Source organism: Notamacropus eugenii, chromosome 5 (genome assembly GCF_028372415.1).
Source record: "Notamacropus eugenii isolate mMacEug1 chromosome 5, mMacEug1.pri_v2, whole genome shotgun sequence".
Taxonomy (NCBI): domain Eukaryota; kingdom Metazoa; phylum Chordata; class Mammalia; order Diprotodontia; family Macropodidae; genus Notamacropus; species Notamacropus eugenii.
Window position 1 is genome coordinate 218,692,155 of NC_092876.1, and position 6,438 is coordinate 218,698,592.

Here is a 6,438-nt window from a genome sequence, read left to right on the forward strand (position 1 = left end):
TCTAATGAAGTTTTGGTTAGCTAATCTTAACCATCAAATATCATTTTTAATTGTTTAATTTTTTGAGTTCAGCCTGTATTGAGCTCATCAGTTTTTACCTGCTCCCTAAAGAATGCATAAACACTTTGATCATGCAAGAGGCAAACAGGCAACAACACACTTCCTTGGCTAACATTATATGATAAGAGTCTAATATTAAAACTATCAACAAATATCAATAGTAAGATAAAAAAGTACAATTGCAAAGTCTATAATCAATAAATAACTTTTTTAAAACTCAGATTACCCTCTACAAAAAATACTTCTAAAAACATCAATTAAAACAACAGATCAACATGCACTAGGTGGAAAGGAACATTTTGTTGAGTCTCAAAAAAATGCTTGTTTTTATTTTTTAACCTCTTTTAAATTTTTATTTTTAAAAGTACATATAATCTTTTAAAAATACACAACTAGATACATTGTCCTTCAAGTGGGAATCATTAAATCTTTATGATGTAATTTTATTTGGGAGGCAAAGTTACCAAATCAGCTTTTTTGTACTTCATGGTATTTCTCCTTTTGGCATGTCTAGGTCAACAACCAAGAATCTATAGTCTCAAAACCCTTACCACAAGAAAACTATAAACCTAAAAGCAATCAAGTCTTACAGAGTCTTTCACTAATTCAAGGGGATCAGACAGAAAGCATGAACTTTCTTGCAACTGTGATATTCTACATCTTGTGTAGGAACACAAAAGTAGCAACAAAGACATTAACAATTGCAGTTCAAGCTGGGAGTGACTGTTCTGTTTCAATTCAATGACACCACTAATGGCTTCTTAGCAGCTCCATGAAATCAACCAGCTGTCAAGTTGATGCATCAGAAGGAACAGTTACGCACTCCCATAAGAAAAAGCAACACATCAGGATGTTTGGCAAAACATCTGCTCCTTTACACTGCAGTTCTATAATAAACATGCAAACAAAGAAATGGGAGAAAGGGCAATAGAATTAAAATTCCAAGGTTTCCATTACAATCTTATGTGCATTTTAAATAAATGTCTTATAAAACTCAAACCAAAATTCTGAACTGTGTAACACTTTACCTCATACATTTTTTAAGAAAGCCAAACACAAAGAAATATTCAACCAGTGATTCCTCTGATAAGGCAATGTGTCACTACTCAGTTTTTCCTTTCCCAAATCCTTCCTATCCACCTACAGAAATATACCAAAATTATCAAAAATATTTTAAAGTGATTTGTCATACCTATTTGATAAAAACTGTTGTAATATTATTGCAAGTGGGGTTTATTAAGTCAATGAAACATTATGTTCAAATGTTCCTCTGAAACATAAAATATCCCTTTAAAGATGATACTGGTGGGGAAATGCAATGGCCAAGGAAAGGAGATATTAGGATTAGAATCTAAAATAATTTGAATTAACATAGAAAAGGATACTTTTATAGAGGATGGATCTGGGCATTTGGCTTAACAAACATGAACTTTAAAGATTTTTATTTCTCAAATAGCAAAATAATATTTCTGTTTGAACCTCAAAAAGAAAATGCCTATATCTACTTTCCTAGCTGTTATGTGAATTCAACATACTGGTTAAAAAAATTCTCAGATATACTTTTATATTTTTGTGTGGGATTAATACTGCCTTATTTCTAAAATACACAAAAAGGAGTTTATTTGTCAGACTCACTTTAGAACATTTTAAAACTGAAGGCATTTCTTGTAAAACATCACTTTTCATTTCTGAAACAAAACTCTCTTAATGTCTGAATTATTGATTATGCAGCACTGTGACAATAATATTCCCAGTGTTTACAATAGGTGTGAGACATCAAATATACTTAACTACCATTTTCTTAAACTGCTTATCCTCTGTTGCTCACCATTTATAATCTGCCAAATCTTCTAGTCCTTTGTTGCATGTATAATTTAGAACCATCTGTTCTATGTGCTTTTAACTATTTAAACATTTTCATCTACCTAAGATTCACATAACTGGCAGACATTCAATTCCGAAAAAGCTTTCTAAAGTATTTTAAATAAAGCAAATTCCAAGGTAAATAGCTGAATTGTGTTAACCCAAAAGTAAGTTGCCTACATAAACATAAAAATATAACACATACATCATATGTTTTTGTGTGTGTAGAAAAAATCGTTTTAATGCACTTAAAATTGTTCCTATTAGCTTGTATGACTTAATTGTAGTCAATGTTTTCCTCAACCCTGAAGACAAAGAGAATGCAAATTAAATACAGACAGTTTCACGTCCTTGTTAGAGGAGATGTAAATACGCTGACTGCAAAATCTAGCAAGGCAAAGTGACTAAAGGAGAGAGAATTCTATTTTTTATTCTATTTACACTACCTATTATTTATGAAGTACTCAGTGTTTCATTAAGTTTTGTCATGTGACCCAGAAAAACTTTTATGAGATGAAAACGTATCTATTGTAGAGAAGTAAATTTTCCAAGAACAGTACCTTTTATTGTTTCCCTCTTCACAATGGCTGACATAGACCTTATAGCCAGAGGTGATAGGGAATCTTTTAAAATCAATTTTACCTTTTGAATCAACACTATTAGTATTCTGCCAACCACAGAACTTTGTATCTAGAACTAAAACAAATATTACCCATTATCTCCTGTTACTTTTTATAAACTTCTAAAATAGAATCGCTGTAAATCATTACAAAATTAAAGCGAACCATAATAAACATTTAATGTATATTGGCTGAAATGTTACTAGAAAACTGAGACTGGAAATAAAAGATTTATAATTCGGCTCTTGTCAATGAACCAGTCTAGCTGTTTTTAGTTTGCTTCAAAGAATAAACATTATTTAGAAAGCAGGAAAAGATATGTTGTACTAAAAATACCAAACGATAGGAAAAAAAACAAAATACTATATTACTTCTCCACCTGTTACCAAAACATAAAAGTAATTTACAGGTTGGAGATTGAGGGGCTGAGTATGGCTTTTCTTGGTTTTTTTTTCTTTTCCTATTTTTTTTTGAAGAGGAAGTTGGACAGGAGATGGGATGACAGGTATTTTTTAAAGCATAAACGACCATCCTAACTTAATACTATAAGTTGCACAACTCTTTAAAGGGGGAGGGAGACAGATTTTAAAAGGGGGGGAACCACTCTAGAAAAAAAATTCCCTTAAACTTTATATGACGTCACTTGTTACCGTAACATTTCCTAAACTTTAAGCCTCATCCAGACACACTTTGTGCCTTTCCAAATGTCCTTCCCCCTCCTCCAAAATAAAAGGAGAGACTTGGGAATAAAAATTGCCCAAGATGGCGAAAGGCTTGTTGTTTAGAGGGCAGAAAAAAATGGAGGATATTGTAATATACACAAAGGGATAAATTTCAACAACTCGGCCAAGGGCTGCAGCTGCTTCTCTCTTTATAAGGAAGCAACACACAAAAGATAAATACAGAGGGGGAGAGACGGAGAAAGACAGAGAGAGAAAAGAAATGAAGAAAAATCCTCAACAGCGGGGCCGGCTCTCTGCCCCCTTCAAACACCTCCTTTCCGACGCCCAAATCTAGGGTGACCGTAACTCCCGCATCTCTCCATAAGAAAATGTTTCTGAGATGTGGGGAGAGAGGGGGCGAGGGGGGGGGGGGGCGGTTAAGGAAGGGGGAAGCTGGGGAAAGAGTTGAAAGCTTGTGGTCGTGGCCAGCCAGGAAATGCTGGGAGATTAGAGACGCACACCCAGACATCACCGTAGGGAAGGAAGGCAAAGCTCCTCTAACCTTCCGCATCCAGACACAGACCGCTGCCCCCAAACCCCGGGACCCCCGTCCCACCTGGCCCCCGACCCCACAGTACCAGCTGTAAACCACAGTCCCGGCTACCCAGGAGAGGAGGGCGAATAGCTGGCACAGGGCTGGAGAGGCCCATCGCGGGAGGTGGGGCTGCAGGGGAGGGGGGGAAAGCAGGCTGGAGCAGGAAAGCCATCCAGGATGGGAGCGGGTCTGGGGGCAGCGGGGAGGCGCACGGGGCTCCCGGGAGGGAAGGAAAAGGGTATCTGGAATCTGCCCCCACCGACCCGGGCCGACGGCGGCAGAAGCTGCACGACCACAGCGGGTTGTTTTCCAAGATGAGCCAAACTGTTGGTGCGGCCCGAATGCGAGCAAACCCCCGGGACCGAGGAAGAGGCGCCCGGGGGAAGCTAGGGCAGCGGCCGGCACAAAGGAGACGTAGCAAGCCCGGGCGGCCGGGGGACTCCGGAACCCGCTGGCGTCCTCCGCAGCAGCGGGGACCGGCCTTTCTAAGACAGGAGTCCCCTCCCCTCTCCCCCAGAACCCCCAACGCTTGCCGCTAGGAATAAAGTTTAAAATCCCCCTCCCCCATCCCTCCCAACCCCAGGATCTGTAGCCCATTCTACACCTTCCCGAAACTCCAGGCGGGACCCCTCCAAACCACCCTTCAAGCCCACTGACCAGCAGCACAACAAAGAGCTAACGCCGAGCAGCCGAGAGGAAGCGGCGGCGGCGAGCGCCGGCCAAGACGGGCCACTCCGGAGTCTTTCCCATTCGCACTAGAATAGTTTCTCTTTCTCTGCGGCGACCCGACGTTACAGACGCGGGCAATCTCCAGCCTTGCCACCACCACCACCACCACCACCACCTCCACCTCCTCCCTTCCAGGCCCCCTCGCCTGCCACCCCTTATTCCCTACACCAGAGGCTTTTAACTCACCTTGAGTTTCGAACTGGGTGGGAGTCGCTGTGGATGGATTGGTTTGGGTTCTTTTTCCCCCTTCCCTACCCCTAGGGTCCTGAAGGTTACGATTTTTTGTTTTGTTTTGTTTTGGGTAACCTCCACCCCTTTCCTTATTACTCTAGTTGATTTTTACAAGGGAAAAAAAGTACAAAGAGTTGAAATGGAGGTGAGAGTTACGAGAATAAAAGCCTTTCCTCCCTTCTCCCTCCTTCTCCGTCTTCGTTCTCTCCGGTTAGTTCCTCCCCAGCAGCAGATTGAAGTAGGAGATGATTCTTCTCAAGGTTTGTTCAGCGGCTTCACTTCTAGGCGAAGGCTTCATGAACCAAAAGTGACGTCAACCAGCAAGGCTTCTCTCTCTCCTCGCTCTCTCTTGCTCTCTCTCCCTCTCTCTCTCTAACAATGAAAGTTGCTGTTAACAAGGGGAAAAGAGAGACAGAAGAGAGGGAATTGTTTATATCATTTCAGTTCCAATAATAAATGACCTATCAGAGCTCTTAAAGAAGCAATGGGAGGGAGGTTACATTCTTGCTCCCTTGTCCACTGTATCTTTGAGTTTGCACCATCCTTGGCTTTTGGAAAAGTTAGAAAAGTTTTGTTTTGTTTCTAAAGCAGAGAGGGTGAAAAATAAAACAAGACCGGGTGAATTTTGTAAATGGACTGCTCTGGAGAATGGGGAAAATACCGGTTAATCATCACTCCCTGAATTATTTCTTAAGGCAATTTAGAGTCCGGTTGGAGATTAATACAAGTAAATATACCGAGAATTCGGAATGAGCGTAAGAGAAAAACCGTCAAAAAAGCAAGATGCTCAGAAGATAAACCGCTACCTCCCTTTCAGGGCAGGTAATGCTGATTGCAACGTAATTGTACTGGCTAGTATAAAAACACTGATATGAAAGCAGTCCTTGGATACACCGTAGGTAGTAAATTATTTTAATTTTCACGTCCTAAAATAAATCATTTTGATACAGGATGGTTAGCTTTTTCCCCCTAGCTTCACATGAAGGTTGTAAAATGCTAACCTTTTTCCCTGACAAAACTGGTTAGCTAGGTATAGCAATAAAATACGTATTATTTCATCAAGGAAGAGCAAAAAGACCGGCATCTCCTTACTCCAACCCTTTAAACTACACACGTGGTGTCTTTCTCCCTCGCTCCACACCCCTCCCTTTCTCACCCTCCCCCACCGACCCCCTCACTTTTCCTCTCTAGTCTTACACCTTTCTTTCTACTCTTACCCTTTAGCACTTTTTCTCCCCTGTCCTCCTTATCGATCCCTAACCTCAATCCCCTCCCTCAAAAAAAAAAAAAAGGCATGTTAGGCCAGGGTTAAAGTACACTAGGCACACGAAAGAGTGATTTCCAATAAACTAAGCAAATAAATACATAAAGTTAAGTAACTGCCAAGCATTCAGGAAGAAAATGTAAAAAAAAAAACCCTAACCATTTCATTAAGGTGTTTCTTACACAATACCCTAAAATCTCAAGATTTAACTTGTTCACCTTTTACTCAGAATTGAGTAACTTAAAAGCTCATAAATGAAAATTTTGAAATCCAGGAAGCTTTATGTATGCTATTTCTGAAAAAATAACTGTATATTTTTCTGCACATGTGTGGATAGATGTATACCTTAAAAAGATGTTATTGTTTTCTGTTTCCTCTCCAGCCACTGGCTGTGATTTTAATTGTACTGGAGGA

At 40.1% G+C, this 6,438-nt stretch overlaps 1 protein-coding gene across 8 annotated transcripts in view; it reads right to left on the minus strand.

The window, feature by feature from the left end:
* Positions 1–5,182, minus strand: part of BAZ2B (bromodomain adjacent to zinc finger domain 2B) — a 353,036-nt gene extending 347,854 nt beyond the window's left edge. For 4 of the 8 annotated variants that reach the window (XM_072612107.1, XM_072612104.1, XM_072612087.1 and 1 more), the window contains exon 1: positions 4,716–5,084. The gene's annotated coding sequence lies outside the window, so the exon portion shown is untranslated. Of the gene's footprint in view, positions 1–4,457; positions 4,650–4,715 lie in introns of those variants that run through there. The other 4 variants (XM_072612105.1, XM_072612092.1, XM_072612090.1 and 1 more) reach the window with 3 other exon arrangements.
* Between the last annotated feature and the right edge of the window lie 1,256 nt (positions 5,183–6,438).